This window comes from Uloborus diversus, chromosome 2 (genome assembly GCF_026930045.1).
Source record: "Uloborus diversus isolate 005 chromosome 2, Udiv.v.3.1, whole genome shotgun sequence".
Taxonomy (NCBI): domain Eukaryota; kingdom Metazoa; phylum Arthropoda; class Arachnida; order Araneae; family Uloboridae; genus Uloborus; species Uloborus diversus.
The window spans coordinates 63275817-63293198 of NC_072732.1; the positions used below are offsets into that span (position 1 = coordinate 63275817).

At 35.5% G+C, this 17382-nt stretch overlaps 1 non-coding gene across 1 annotated transcript; it reads right to left on the reverse strand.

The window, feature by feature from the left end:
• Window positions 1-17079: 17079 nt before the first annotated feature.
• Trnak-uuu (transfer RNA lysine (anticodon UUU)) lies at window positions 17080-17152 on the reverse strand. Its single transcript has one exon. It is a non-coding gene; the product is annotated as a tRNA-Lys (tRNA).
• Between the last annotated feature and the right edge of the window lie 230 nt (window positions 17153-17382).

Sequence of the window (17382 nt, forward strand, 5' to 3'; positions counted from 1 at the left end):
TGGCATGCTAGTATTTGGACAGTAAAAATACAGCTAGAACTGATTGGGACCTTACGATTGGGGCGTAATGCTTGAGTCTAGGTACTGTTTCTGGTCAAAACAGATAATTGTCTAGGGGCGCCGACTCCGAGGGCGCTGCGATGCTCCAGCAACCCCCCCCCCCCCCCAATATTTGCGGGGGTGCCGGGCACCCCCACTATCAGCAGAAAACTGATGAAAACCTTTTTATATGGCCTCTTTTTCTACAAGCAGAAAAAAGAGGCCATACAAAAAGGGACGAATTTTTAAATATTTAGCTAAGCTTAACAAAAAGAGCAAATTATACTGTTGTGTTTTTGTTCCTAAACTATTTGTGTTTTGATTCTCACTAAAATTTTCTCTGCTTTAATTTAATTCATTCTATTTTACTTTATCTTATTTTCATTTATTTATTTTTTTCTCGTAAAATTTTTTTGTGTTAAAAACACGAATTAAAATATGATATTTTCCGCCTAGTGTTTCTGTTTATAAAACTGAAGCACATTTTTTTGAGAGTTATACGCTCTGAAAAATTGCCCTTGTTTGGTCCATTTTGCTCGGTGTTTGAGCACCCCCACTGGTTTTCAAAACCTGGTGACACTAAATTTTCAATATCTTTGATTTGAACAATGATTTCAAAATTCGGTAAAGCTATGATATAGAAAGTGTTCAATGTAAAAAACTTGTTCATGAAACAATTTTTCTCTTGATGTCTTTAAATCATGTCAATAAGTATATGTTCTGCAATTAATTATTTATTAGTTCATGTTTAGTTTTGACAGTCAATAATTAGCGGCGCCCGAAGCTTAAATTTTTGAAGGGATGAAATTATTAATTTACCGAATGAAGTTTCAAATTTTACGGAATGACAAAACACGAGTATGCATAATTGCACGTGTAGCAAAATCTAACGAAAACAGACAATAGACATCCCTTTAAAGAATATTTTTATGTTGTCTCCAAACTGTCAGACATTGTTTGACGCATAAGGAAATTTTGGGGAGTTCACAGTGACCTCCTGCGGCCTTTGCCAATAATATCCCCTATTTTGTACACAAAATATTCACCATAGTCTGCTTTAGTTCTCCACACTAAGCATTGCATACAAGTTTCCTAATAAATAATTTCTTTGACACAATTTTCTATCTTTTCCTTTATAATTACCTCTGTTATTGGGTTTCACTTCCAACATATTATTTTTCTGAATATTTTTTTTTCAAAACATTATCTAGATCACAACAAAGTTGATAAAAATAAAAGAAAAGTTAAATATATTTACAGAGAGAGACCAGCAGTTTTAAATATTTTCAAGGTAAAAAATGAAACTATCAAGGAATTCAAGAGTCATGATATCTAAATGTAAATAAAAAGGGGAAAAAATACTTCAGATATCACTGCTAAATATCATCTCAGCTCAAACCGGTAAAAGTTTTTCCTTGGGCTACAGACATTTGTTTTCCAAATAGATAAACATTTTGAGGCGGAAAATTTGAAAATTTCACAATGGAAAACCAAAACAGTTAAATGTTTTTGAAAAAGAAAAATTGAGGCAAGATGTTTGATAACATATTTTAAGAAATGAATGAAAATTTCGTGACGTAGCAATGTGGGGAGGGAGGCGTTTTCTGAGCCTAATCCCATCATGTTACGTCACCAAAGGTAACCTAAAATTGCGAATTTTATAAATTTAATTTCAGAAAAAAATTACAGACGAGATTCCCCCAACCCACTTCTACTAACATTTTCAAAGTTTTTCTGAGTTTGCTTTTTATGAAACGTTAGTTTCAAAAAGTTTCCGAGTGTTTCTATATTTTCCGAACATTATCGAGATTTTTTTCATAGGACCTCAACTTTTGAACATCTGTGCAGGAGGGTCCCCCTCCCCTTCTTAGCATTTTGAAGATGGTCTAAAATTTCGAAAATTTTCCGGAAAAGAGTCCTCAAACTCCCAATCCCTTTACCCAGCACCATCAGATGCATTAGAAGTCCTACAAATGCATATTTAGAGTTTTCTTTTCAAAGGCTTCATATCATAACAGATCGTCTAAAATTTTGTTTTTAAGTCCTCAAGCCCAAAGATTTTCCAGGGAAGTAACCTTGACTTCAGTATCCCCTCCCCCCTTCTCCAACTCATTTAAAATCGCCTAAGATTAGGACCTGAATTTAGAAAAAAAAAAAAAATCCGAATAGCTGCAGAGTTCAGCCTTTCTCCAACATTATTAAAATTGTCTAAAGCTTTGTTTTTAGGACTTTAAATTCGAAAAATTTACGGAAGAGAGTTACCCAATTCCATCCCTCCTCCTTTTGTTATTAAAGATGACTCACAATAAAGTATTTAGGCTTTTAATTTCGAAAACTTTCTGGGGGAGAATGGCTTAACCCCATCCATTTCCCTAACATCATAAAAGATGTCTTCGAATGTTGCAGTCTTTAATTTCAAATAAGTTCCTTGCTAAAGCAACCCGCTCATCAAAAAAATATCCTCTAAAATTGTTTTAGGACCTCAATTTCTTCGTTGTCTCCCAGCATCATTAAAGTTTTTCAAAAACTTAGTTTCATGACTTTAATTTCGAAAAGGGAGGGGGAGAGTTCCCTAACCGATCCCTTTCTCTAACATCATCAAAGATGACCGTTACTTCGAGTTAAATGGCCTAAAATTGCATTTCTGAAGCGTCAATTTTGGCAAATTTCTGGAGTGCACCGGCAAATCCACAGCCCCCCCCCCCCCTTTGAACATTAACCATGGGAAAATTGAAAATGAAACCCATCCCTTAATTTTCAAACTGGGGAAGGGGCGCGAAATTTTCACTTATCTCCCGGACGCTGCTACGCCTCTGAGAAAAAAGAGGGGGGGGGGGGGGATACGATTTCAATACACTCCGAATATGTGAAGGGAGTAGGAGGGTGTAATCTCTAAGTTTGGCCTAGGGGCGTAAATAGACGTTAATCCGGCCCTGTTGGCTTCCTTAAGAGGTTTTCCACATCCAGTTCGGTTAGTCCTATGCCGGGCTGATGAGTGCTAATAAGCACGAAACTGCAGTCCTCGGCTGGAATTGACTGAGCTGCCGGTGTATTTCATGTATAGCTTACTTTACCTTATTCAACCTATTCATTATTTTTTCCCACGACAACTTTGGCGACTTCTTTGGCGCTGCTTCTTGACTACGTCCACCATCCAGCAACCCTACGCGATTCGTGCGTGCCACACAGGGAAAGAGATCAGTGGTTTGTATCTCCCCCGTCGCACCCCCGTCGTGCCAATCCGTCTCTTTTGCCCCCCTCGCCGTTCCCCCAAAAAGCGGAGCGAGAAAGGACAGGAAAAGATGCTGGAGAAAAAAAAGGAAAGAGAGGTGAAAAGAAAAATAGGAGTTCAGCCCTATTTCAGTCATTTATCTGGCGAGGCACGCGCGGCTTTGGAATGTCAGCGTCAAAAAAAAATATTTTGCTTCTTCTTATACGCTTTGCTTCCGATACGAGAAGCCAAAATATTTAACAGAGAAAACGCCCCATGGAATGAAATGGAACAATCAGCGTTAGTATTTAATGAGATCTGGAACACGCAAGTCAAACCATAGAATCAACTGAAAGTTGAAACTTTTTAGATATGTGTTAAAACTTTTGAACAAAAAATATCAACACATAAACTAAAAATGTATCTTTTATCATTACTTGTATTTATTTATTTAAATTTATAAGCAAAGTTATGCTGAACTCTAAAATCCTCCGGAATTTGCCTTTCACACCTTTCTGATAAGGATGGGGTGTCCCTACCCTATCCCACAGGTGCCCATCGCCCCCGCCAAATGCTGTGGAGCACCCTTGAACGAGACTCCCCCCCCCCCTTCAGGCCTGTCATTTCGACTTTCTTATGAGGGGGGGGGGGGGGGCAAGCGGTGTGTAGTCAATGCAAATTTTATCGGAAAATATTGAAAACCTCTCCCACGTTTAGAAAAACATTAATTTTTCTAAGCCAGCGATGACGGGACCGCTCCTCTCCCCTTATAACGTACATGCTCTTTTGTGTATAGCACGAGAAAACATAAAGTTTCAGTATCAATATAAAATATTAAAATATTAAATTGATCTTCTACTTTTGCGCTATTTATGCTAGAACTGTCATATTTTCTCAAGAAAACACACACACACACACAGCGCGCACAGTCGTAGAGCAGGAATTAGTAAATATAGGCAGCAAGTGAAAACATTGGCATAGCAAAAGCTGAGGCAAAGACTCCAAGTCATGTGCCTCAACAACGACGAATGATTGACACGCTGTGCGTGAAACTAGCGAGAAATAACCTAATTTCTTCCAATGCTTTGCTTTTAAACCTATCATGTAACTTAGGATCTTTATTTCAAGAAGGAAAGTCTTCACTCCCTCCATTTTATCTCATGAGCATAACTTGGGTCACCATCAACTTCACTGTTGCTATTTGTACTTGATTTTTTTTTTCTCCAATTCTTCTAAAAGTTTTTTTTTTTTCGGGTTATCTAAAAGTGGACCAACATACCAACGGATTTAGAAGAGGAGTTAATTTTTTTACTTTCAAATTCTCACTCAAATTCATTATATAGAATGTCTATCTTCTACATATAATACCTAATATTTACAGAGCATTTATTTAGAAGGTTATAGAGCGACTATAGCTGACAAAAAATATATATATATATGTATATATAAGAGCTTCATTTTCTTACACTGTTACTAAAATAAATGCATAGGATTTCCTTCGCAAATTTATGCTTTCTTTAAGTATGAATCAAATTGGGGAAACATTTAAAAATTTAGGAATTTATTCATATTTGTTTGCAATTTATTTTGTCTTTAGAGATTTTGTAACTGCAGAAAAGCTGCCCTGCTTTGTAGGGTAATTAATGATAAAGTCAAAACAAAAAGTAGTTATTTATGACAAATTGAATGAAAAATAAACTTGAATTGGAATAAATATTGATGAGAAGCAAAATGTTTTAAGAGCTTGAATTTTTCTAAGTTACGAACGTTATAATTTAGTTTTTTATATCCTCCTTTAAGAAAGAGACGCACAAACAAATATAAAAATTCCGTTTCAATTAAACCTTATTCTTATTTTCTTATGACATTGCGGGGTAAAGAATCTGACAAGTCGAAAACAATAATGAAGAAATTCTTCTTCGGTATTTTTTAATTAAACAAATCTTTAATTAGACTCTAGAAGATTACCGCGAACAGTAGCAGCATCAACCAATTTTTGAAAGAAAAGGATTTTTTCCTCCAGTCAGTTAAAAATTTTAATTAATTCAATAATCTTGTCTAGACTTGAAGCATTTTCTTTCCTCATTCGCAATGTTGTGCCGGAAAATAACCAGCGTAGACTTTAGATGTGTATTCCCATTTTTAATTTAAATTCCCAATAGTTGGACAATGGAAACGTAAAAGAATTGATTTAATTTTTGAAATTGTTTAGAGGTTAATCAATGAAGGGGGGGGGGTATAGTTGTCCTGAAACATGCTTCGATCGTTTTCTTACATTCAATGAAACGTTTCGACTGTGGGAGCATTCGTTTCTGATTCGACTAAAAACATTCTTTCCAATCATTTGGTAGCCACGAAAAAGTACCATCGCAAGTCCCTCTTCCGTGTCCTTAGTAAGGTTGTGTTACTTTAGTGATAAAAAAAGTACTCCGTCTACGTAAGAAAATGCTAAAAATTAGCCCTTCATCCGCAAGGATTTTCTTTTTGTAATCAAGCACGAATTTTTGCTGATCGCCCGTAGTAAATCGCAAGTTTTAAATCAGAAATAAAGATGGATAACAAATGTTGAAATTACACAAATCCTACAAAATAGAACTAGGATTTCGGCTTTGATAGAACATGTTGCAGGTGGGATCCCATTTGACAAATAACTGGCGTCACATTAAACACCGCAGTGCGTCAACGTACTATACACTGCATGTCGCGGTAAACCCAATTTCAAATAAAACGCTGAACATTTGTAATAATAAAGTATTATTACCGGTTCGCATTAAATTATCCCGCCCCTCTCCTGTTATTTGAATATTTCCCTCGATATCATTAGTTAACAAAATCTACTAATTACTCAAAATGCTAAAACAATACAAGGTCAGTAGCGAAAATGTACGCATCAATGGTCAATCTTGAAAGCTTGGAAAGAGCTTACACAACTATTGAAAAAGAAAATAATAGTGTTCTAGATCTGTTTTCGGTTTCAAAGATCAATCACAGACCCCGAAGAGTTCCTACTTTTTAGAGCTCTCTTTTTATTTTCCTACTTCTTCTTTCTTTAGTATAGCACTTCTAATTGTGCATCGATTTTTATTTTTCCAATGCCGCACCGATAATTTTCTGCCTGTTTCAATTTTGAAAAGCAAAAGAAATAAGCGGGTCCTGAGCTTTTAATTGACTGACTGCAATAATTTCTGGAAGGAACGCCGCGCCGCAGCGTTGGCGTCTTTAAAAGTTAAATTTTCGTAAGTGACTTTTTTGCCGTGGCGGCGTTTATAATCGACTTTTCTTTTTATCGGCCCGACTTCAGTCCTACTGTTTTAACAAAACAGTAAAGAAATAGATACTAGCACATTCTGATGCAATTAAATATTTTTTATGATAATTTTGCCGAATAAACGAGAAAATTAAAGAAGATTTAGTTTTAATTTGCTACCGCGAACGTCATTACACGGTTGACTGCCATGAACCATCTATTACTGCCAGTGAAAGATGGCTCTTTGCATTTTAGCCTTTTCCCACAACTTACAGAGGTTTACAATACCAAGTTCCACAACAATTTCTTCCAAAGAAACAACACATTTTGACAATGGAATTGCACTTTTTGCGGTTTTTGGTGAATGTTAACATTTTAGAGCTTTCTATGGATCCTTTCATAAATGGAATGGACATTAAGGTCCCACATTTTGAACTTTTCACGAATAATTAGTTCCTCCGAAGGTCGATGTATGAAGTCATAGCCGATAAACACTCATTGATATCTTGTTAAACCACCCAGAATTGTACCTGCATCCGTTTCATCAATGAAACCTCTGAATTTGTCCACAAAATATGCTGTGATTTTATTTTGTCCTTTCATTGAGAGAAATTGAGAGATCTTGTGTTTGAGGTAGTTGCACTTTTAAGTAATCGTCTGCAATGTCATCCATGTTCCCTCTCTTAAAAAGAGTCAGTCTACAGAAGATAGTCCTATAACCTGAATGTGTCGTCCTCCCATGGTATTATTGATGCCGTCACTCCATTCTAATATATCTCCTAGTTCATACCACATTCCTTGAACTGCTGGGGCGAGAGAATTCCCGACTCGCGCCCCAGCACGAGCTATCCCCCCTTGCCCTCCCACTCCCAGTCCTTCGCTCGATCGAGCCGAGAGCTTGATGGAGCGGAGGAAGTGGGAGGGGGGGGGGCAGTTCTCGGGGAGGGAGGAACAGGCGGTGGCCATTAACGCACGAGACAGGCCGCATAGGGAGCAGAGGCTGTGAAAGAAGAAGGGAAAAAAATGAAATTAAATCGGAAACGTGCCGCAGTTAACAGGGCAGCCGAACGAGCTAAGCAGAGCATCAGAGGGCGATTAAAAGAAGTGATGAGAAAAGAAAATTAGCGCATCCTCTGGAAGGGGATTAGCACTTCGGGTCGTCGTGCGAGATATCCAAATTTCTTGCCATCAGGCCCTCGCTCGCATTTTTGTTCCTCTAATGGGTGAGAATAATGTGTTATGGCAATGAAATGGGTTTAACTGTGAGGATGAAGTACTTAGTTTGGGAATTGCTTGCTCTCAATAAGCCGGGGGTCGGAGATCCGCTGGAATTAAAACGTATTCCGAAGTTTTCAAGACCCTAATCAGTTCTCCTGCACCAATAATGCGGATTAGCTTCTTCTAGGCCCTGCTGCAGCTAATCATATCAAAAAGGCAGAAGGTAGATTTTAGACTTTTTTGGACTCGTATGCTCTCGATAAACTTTTTAAACAATAGCCTAACAGGTCTCATAGAAATAGAAATTCGTGCTCATCGATCGATTTTTTCCTTTATGATGATACAGTTATAACGACCCCTGTCGTCCAAACGAAATCGATCGCTATTACGAGAGGTCGTTATAACGTATTACATGTTATTTAGTTTTTTTTTTTTTTTTTTTTTTTTTTTTTAATGCAGGAATAGTTTTTCAAAGTTATACTTCGTCTCAAAAGAAAATCAAGAAACTAACAAAATATTAAAATGGTTTGGGTAGACCAAAGCGCGTTTACGCGGATTTTTTTTAATGAATTTTCTAATTTTTATGTTTTTAACTTAGGAATGTTTAGACATGGCAATTTCATGAAGCAATCAATGGAGTAAAATTAGTATATTCAGTTGTTCCCCATTTGGGTTTTTAACTGTTAAAAAAAATTTTTTTTGAGCCCAAGTCAGTGGTTTCGTAAACATGCCCCTGACACGGAGCACGTTTACGCATATTTATATTGACACCTAACGTGGTTCTGTTAGTGTTTTGAAATTAATGTCTTACCATCGTTAAAATTAAGTAAATTTATTACAGACTGAATAGTGGATAAAGTAAAAGCTGAATGGGCATGAAGACAGCACTACACATGATTGAAACCTACATGATACGAATTTGTAACTCAATTAAAAAATAAATGATGATTTTCAAAACTAAGTAGCCTGAAAATACTGAAAAGGTTTGAGATAGCTCGGAGCGAAAAAAGTGTCAGGGCACGTTTAAAAGAAAGACACCGTAAGAACATGCGTATAGGTGCTCTTTCGTCATCGCGTAAACTTGCCCCGTCGCCAAGTTTGGATTTATTTTTAACGTGAAAAAATTTTAAATAAAATTTCAGTTCATACAAGTACAGTTCTCAAAAAGGGATAAAATTCTGCTAATTTTTATTATTTGTTCTTCCTTCACTAAGTATTGTTTATTCACAATAAGCTTCAAAACGTTCAACTCAAAACTTACTTGACTCGATAGAAAACAGAATACTCTTTCTGCATGCTAGACCGAAGCTTGACTGATGCTAAAAAACTTGTGAGACTGTTAGCTAGGGAGCAGCATCAATCTGTTATGACTGTTGGCTCTCGAGTTATAATTCGTTTTGAGAAAAGGGCACTGCGTAAACGTGCCCCATTCTACCCTACTTTTTAAAAAAAAAATCTAGTTTCTTTCTCGTTTCAAATTTTATTCTGAAACACTATCCATTAATTACACATATAACTTAAAAATAATACGTTTAACGACAAAATGCATTGAAAGTCAGTTGTTAAAGCGCTCTGGAGATTCATCTTTCTAGGAAGGGCCAGAGTTCCAGAGGCATCATCATTTTCTCTGATTGCAGATCAGCATTGCAGGCGATCCGGAAGGGCAAATGTCAACTTAGCCATCAGATCATTGAGCTCACAAACAAAATCATTGCTGCCCAAAGATCCCGCATTTTACAATGGATACCAGCTCATGTAAATATTTTTGGTAACGAGAAGGCCGATGAGCTCGCAAAGGCATCCCGTAATAGGGAAGTTGCAACCTATTAAATGTTCATATTTTGACTATTGGATATTGTTACTTGACCCTCAAAACTAAAAAATTCACCATCGCCGAATTTTAAAACACCGTGATTGATTTTTAATGAATTTTTAAAAATCCACGCGCAAAAGTGCGCTCTTCTGAAACGTCACGAGTTTGCGTCACAGGGCACTAATGGGCAGCCTTCCGCCGAAGTCCCTTGTTTTCGTACGGACATTTTGAGCGCGCTGATATTTTTATTTTTTAGAAATTCAATAATCCATTTGAACACACTATGGAGGCCGGATTCGTTAAAGCACAATCTAAATAATATTCCTCAAGTAACATCAATGATGATATTCGAATATTTCCAAGAGGATGAGAGATTTAATGTCCAGAAACGCGAGGAGTTAAATGCGAGGATATAAGCCTTTTACGTTTCGTCTTCGAAGTCGAATGCGTGATCTTCGGCTTCTCCCGTATCGGAAGAGCGCATGACGTCACTTCCTATGCCATTTGACGTCACAAGCGCTTGAACTTTAAAAATTAATTAAAAAAAAACTACTTATCGTATCGCAAAAAAACTTTCACCTATGATGTTCATACATGTTACTCTATCATATAAAAATAAAATTGAAAAATCGAAAACTTCCCTATTCTCCTCAGCCATCCAACTCCCGAACCCTCGTTGACGACAACGCTGTTGCTGGCCCAAGACTAATCGGTGAACAAGCGAAAAGAAACATCATCCCGGATTTGAACTGTGAACAGAGCCATATGGGGGCCGCAGTAACGCAGAGCAGCGTCCGTTACTTTCGCGGCGGCCCCAGCCATATCGACTACTATAACCAGACTTGATACAAATCACTTATTAAAGGGGATGAGGATTTCTGCGGACGGACAGCGTAGACCAACTTTTTGTCCTCATTGCCCAGATGATATCCCACGGCCTTGTCAACACATCTTCAGCTATCCAGCAATCCAGGCCAAACTTTTTAACAACGGCTTAGAATACCAGTGGATCTACTCTATACAGGTACGGCTGTCGAAGTTGCAAAGGGTGTCTACGACAGCTTCGGAGCCATATAAATGCACATTATCATAGAGACGACATCATCATCATCATCAGTTGTTAAAGAAAAAGATATATATTTAGATAGGATTTAGATTAGATAGAGTTTTATTGTTATTTTTATTTGAGATTTTTTACAAGTAGATCTTCTCTTATTACATTGTACTATAGAAGCTTTTCACTTTTTTGATTTTTCCAAAAAATATAATTCGTAATGTGTACTCTTTGTTCGCGGTTTCCATCATTATTTTTCTTTCATACTATACCAACCTGTAATTGATTTGAATTGAAAAATTTTAAACTTAAATACATGAAATGTTTAAATATTAGTTTTCGAATAGTGTCCTCAGGATAACGAAAAAAAACTTTAATTATTAATTTGTTAACGAAGAGGAATATCTTTTTAAAAAAAACTTTTCGTTTGCAGGCAAAACCATTCACTAGTACTATTTGCATTACCCATGACTGATAAGCTGCAACATATTTCTTCTGCTCAGTAATTAATGGATTGTCATTTAAGGCCTAATGAAATACAAACTTAGTCAACTTAAGCCTTAACTGAGTAGGTTTAGTTTTAAAGACTAATTTCCCGTATACTGCCGTGTGCAGGTAAACGGCAGTAACTGCAGATTTTTCGATTTTTATTTTTTGCATTTTTGATATCTATGTTGATATAGTTTTATGGTACAAACATTTTTATTTGGATGTCGCTGATTAGAAAGCATTTTTTTACCAGTGGTAATTAGCAGTAACTGCCTTTTTTCAAACATTTTGCGGGAAGTCGGCAGTATGTACTTACTGCTCTTTACCTGCCCACGGAAGAACGAAAACTTTCTCCCTGCCCACGGAAGAACGAAAACTTTCTCCCGTGGGCAGGCAAACAGCAGTAACTGCTTTTATCGGTACATTTTGCATGTAATCGGCAGAATGCACTTACTGCTCTTTACCTGCACACGGAAGAACGGAAACTTTCTCCCGTGGGCAGGCAAACGGCAGTACTGCAAATTTTTTGATTTTCATTTAGTTGCATCTTTGAAATTTTTTGCCCACAACCATTCCGTCGTGGGAAGGTAAACGGCAGTGACTGCGAATTTTTTCGTTTTCATCTTTTTTTGCATTTTTAAAATCTATATTACTTCAGTTTTATGGTGCAAACATGTTTATTTGCTTGCCGCTAAATAAGAGCGTTTTTTTTTTTTTTAAATCAGTGGTGATTAGCAGTAATTGATATTATCACTGCATTGTGCAGGTAATTAGTAGCATGTATTTACTGATCTATACCGGTCCATAACCATTGCCTGAAGAATGGAACATAAATGAATCGCTACCAAAATTTGCACCAAGACGCAAAAACCGCTTTCACGATTTTTTTAAAACTCAACTAAGCTCAAGCAATAGCGCCCCGATTGGAGGTCATTGTGTTGTCTCTCAAAAAATTATTTATTCGGCAAATTTAGAGACAATATTGCATTTTTAAAAATGATTCCTAGTCGCTTCTCATCAGATGTATATATGCGTGCCAGGTCGTATTTTATCAATAGGCAAAATTGGGAATTATCGCATCTCAAAAATTTAACTTCGGGCATCCTTCAGCGCGAGAGAAACTTAAAACCATTACTTGAGGAAAATAACCATGCTTTATTTCAAATAAAGTCGAAGAAAACGTTTTGTAATTTCACAGGCCTCAGACATTAAAAAAAAAATGTTCTTTGATTCGTCATATTCGTGTTCTAAAAACAATAAAACAAAATCAGTTCTTGCTAACATACATTTATAAAAGATAACATACGAGCAAACACAAGCAATACTTGGCAGACGATAAATAAACGTGTAGCAACAGAACGATTTTGTTCCATTTGTTTTGCTTTGTCGCAGGCGATACTTTCCGCAATTTTTAATATTAAGCGGCTGCAGTTTTAGTTGTTCGATGAGAGCCATTGTTAACATACGAAGCATTTCTTCTGCCTAAATGTTTATAGAGTTTTATTGGAACAGTAAGCGATTTTTCATAATTTGTAAAAATGCCTAAAGAATCGTGCAGTTGCCAAGTGACAACACAGGAACATAAAAGAGTTTTCGATAATGCCGTAAACAATCAAAACATATGCCTAGGAATCGGAGCAAGAGCACTCATTCAATCCATCCTTAAGGCTGCTCTTCAGTGGGAAAGAAAAACGATCTCGCTTGAAAATGGGCTTTTTCTTTAAACGAAAGCAATGTTCATCAGTGAAGTGATTGACACTTCAACAACCAATAGAACGAGCGGTGGCCGATGAAAGTGCTCAACGCATTGCCGATGATGCTCGAGATGCGTAAAAAAAAAAAAAAAAAAAAAAAAAGAGAAAAAGGAGAAAAAAAAAAAAAAAAAAAAATTTACTGAAGTGTTTCAATATTCAACGTTTTATTAAAGTCAAAAAATATAAACTAGAAATCTGAGTTTGTTTAGCAAGGACTGTTTAAATAAGCAAGTATATCTGGTATTTGGGTAGGTACGTATATGTTATTGCATTAAATTTCTATCAAATGTATGTAGGTCATTTTGTTTGATACATATTTAAGTTATATCTTTTTCAATCAACATATATACATAAAGGCATTTATTTTCATTTTTGTATGTAAGAAAATTAAATTTTCTTTTTATTTTCAAGTTACATTTAATTCATTTATTTTTAATTCATATCAAGTGTCTACACGGTATTTATTTATGTTTTAAAACTAAATATATTATTCACTTTGCAATAAATATACTTCGTAATAACGTATTTACTCCGTATTATGTCGAATCTGTAATTATTGGTCATTCAATAGCATATTGTGCAGTTACTGCTAACTAGCAGTCAAAAGTGGATGAAAATTACTAGTGCGAAGAGCGGGTAAACGGCAGTATCTGCATTAATCAAAATTTTGATTAAAAAATCAAATTGAAACAGATTACACAAAAAATATTTCGATATAATCATATAGAATCACCTAAAATCAAACTTTAATATTTTATTAATGTTTGTGGGAAATCAAAAACGAGTTTCTTCAAATATCTCAAAAACTCATTTTTGTAGATACTGCCGTTTACCTGCACACGGCAATATAGTTAAATTAGTGTTTAATTCAGGATTCTGTGGGTTGTCAGTTACTTTATGTAGTTGTTTATAAGAGACCCCGACTTCAAAAGGTTATTAAAAATTAAGCGATCGTATATAATTAGTTATTTATTTAAAATAATTCATCGTATAGTAATTTAAATCAGTGTTTACTTTATAATTCGGTGTTTAGTTTAGTTGATTTTTGTACTGGAATTGTAAAATAAATTTCATTTCTATGTTTGGGTAGGAAATAGAATGTAAGTGTAATCAGTTATTTTTTGCTTTTTAGTTAATGGCTATTTTTTGAAGGCGGTTTTTTTTTTAATTTAAAAGTAATTTATAGTTGAAGAAAAGTGATCGTTTCACATCAGAAGGGGAGGGGGGGGGCGTGGATTATTTTTGTTCAACGTACTTCCTTTAACTTCTTAGCACGGGCATCGCCATGCAGGTACTGCTAGTAGAGTATAAGGCGTTGAACAAGATGGTGCTTATATCCCGACTTTGAAAAAATAGCCGTAGTGTCCTTCACCTTTCAAACAGTAATAAACTTCTTTGAATTTAAGGTCACGTCCTGTATGCAAATCTGTTTCGTTCATTATGAAAAAATTACATTTGATATATTATCACGCTTTTTACCAGTACTCGAACGAAAAATCTACAAATGCAGGGAAACTGTTTAGATTTCAAGTAAAGTAAGTTTCTCAAATGATTATTATCACTTCGATTACTTCGTAAGGCTGACAGCGGAAATAATTTTATATAAGATGTCTGAAAAAGGAAAAAGTTGATAATGATTAGATAAAATTAAAGACAAGGGCTAGAGAAATCAGAGACCGAAACTTCTCCACCTGCTCTCGATAATTCAGTAAAATCAACAACTATGCTTCAAAATAATGATAATAACTGATCTAAACTAGTAGTTTCCTGAAATCAATGTCGTTCGAAATTAAACATCTTTCTTTTCCTCAAAAAGTTAATTACTTCGGAACAATATGTGGAGCAAATCGCAATATAATTTACAAATTTGTTCATTTGTGGTTTGTTTATTTGATTGCTTCGTAGTGCGTCTGATCTAAATAAAAACATGGTTTTCCATTTTCTTTAAACGAACTGAGCTCAGCTGTACAAGGAATTGAAAAATTAATCTGCTCAAAAAAGAGCTTGTTCATTTGTGTGTGGGCTGTTCCAGTTCACTATGTATAAATAAGTCTATAATACCTAACGTATTGAATTAAATTTTGGCTCAAAGTTCAATCATTTCCCGGAAGAGTAAAAACGGATACGTTCCCACTGAAAACCTATATTTTTTTCCTTCTTTAAAAATTTTTTTATTGCATAGGAATTTTTTATTTTATTTTATTTACCCTTGCAATACTTGTCTATCATTTAGTCTCATTAGTTTCAATTCTCTTTTGCTCTGAAATTTCTAGGATTATACTTTTAAAACTAGAGCATAAATAGAATGAATGATATAAATATAAACATTGTATCTTTTTTTAACGATAGTATTGATCATAAATTTAAAAATTAATATTTTTATAAGGAGCATAATATAGCAGCGAAATCAATAAGCGTGGTGAAAAATAACATTCAGCATGAAATTGAGTAAAAAAACTGCTATATTTAAGGTTATATTTTAAATAAGGAATTAGAAAAGTGTTTTATGTTGCAGATACACAAGTTGGTGTGAATATATGTATAGTTCAATGCAAAACAAATTTATGAAGTCCACGCTAAGAATGAATGTGAGTTGTTTTTTCGAATATGTATTTCTGCCTTAGCCCTGGCTAATGGACGATAACTTACTGCAGGGGTGCCCACAGTGGGGGTGGGGGTGGGGGGGATTATGGCTCAAGTTGTGCCATCAAAATATTTTGGGAGGGGGATTTTTTCTATTTGAAATTGAAATTTTTGGAGAAAAGAAAAATATTTAAATTTATTCAACAAGAGTTAGTAAGATGCATGAATAATACTTTTTTGACGCACTCCTTCCACCATTTTGTAGCAGTGTCTCTTTTCTAATGAAGATCATCCCAGAGACGGGATGGGTCTGAGTGTTTCAAAAAAGGTTCAGATGGTTTAATTTCATTTTAATTTATCATGAATTTTTCTGGAACTAGCAGTTTTCGATTAATACGCGTGACAGAGATGAAAAAGAGGGATTAAAAAATGGATATAATAAACTATTTCTTAATCTCCCTTTTTTTTTCTTTTCTTTTTTTTTTAAATTTTTTAAAGGATTTTTGACCCTAATGCTCCAGCCTTTCACATTAAGAACGGGAGAAATCAATAAGAACTAGTTTTAAAGTTTTAAAATAACATACGTTTTAGCCCTTGAGACTGGCCAATATTAATATACTTTATTTACAGACCAACTTGAGTTGATTGTTCCTTTCATTTTACTCCCATGTTTTGTATCAGTTTTAAAATGAGTTTTTTTTTAATTTGCATTGGATGATTTTGACTACTCTTTCAAAATGTTGGACTTCATGATGGTTGACCATTTCAAGAAAATATCAATCTCTGTGCATTTGTTTTGTTTTGTTTTTTTTTTTTTTTTTTTGCAGGGCTGCCGAGAGCCAAGGCACTCCTTGTCAGTTTGGTCGCCCCCTCCCCCTCCACCTCGAAAACTTGGCAAATTTATATTGCTCCGATTCCGAGCCTGGAACCCTCAAGGGATGGGCTTCTAGATTCGGACTTGGCAGATATGGTCTCTCTTCGGCTCTCTCTGTGGGACCAATTTTTGGTGGAGTGGTTATACGTATTTAGGACTTCATTTTTAAAAACCTTTCAGAAATTCAGAAAAACGCCCTTTTCCCATCATTAAAAGCCGTCTTTTTTGTTTTTAAGGCTTCGATTTAAAAAAAAAAAAAAAATCCGCGGGAGAGCCGTGAATTCCTTTCTTCAATAACATTAAGGAAATTCATCAACAGTTGAGATTCTGTAATTTAATTACAAAAAATTGTCTGTAAAGGTCTCCCTGAAACTCTCCTCCCATAAACATTATCAAAGATAGTCTAAAACTGCCCAAAAAGATACAAGTTCAAAAAATTTCCGATGAAGTGCTCCCTCCCACACCCCCTTGCATTCTTAGCAAACATCATTAAAAATAGTTTTGAGCTTCTGAGAACTCGTCCTTCCAAAAGATCGACTAAAATTGCGTTTTTATATAATACAGTCGCCGCCCGAACAGGGACTCGACTCCTGGACCATTGTTTGATGTTGCAAATATATTTCAATCATAAAAAAAAAGTTTCAGTGAATATATATGTATTGTAACTATTTTTGCATAAAATATATATAAAATTCAAAATTAATGCATTCAAGCAGTTAGGATGAAGGTGCGAACATTGAAAGACGAATGCGTGTATTTTTCATACATGAAAAATGGGAGCGCAAAAAAAGGTAATACGCCCGAACAGGGACTCGAACCCTGGACCGTTAGGTTAAAAGCCTAACGCTCTACCGACTGAGCTATCCGGGCCCATTCTTCCACAGCCAGAGTATAAAGAAAATCGCCAAGTTCTTCGTTGCGTTTCGTTCTTTTTGTATCGTTGCCAGTATTTGCAAGCTAATTGAAACGGATGGTGTCCTCATTTGTCTAAAGCCAGCTGTGTGGTTGGTTGCTCGGATGTTTTTTCAACGTTTTATTTCTTTGAAAACAGAGGTTCTCAAACATCATACACAACATTACAGTATTTGACACCAACGAGT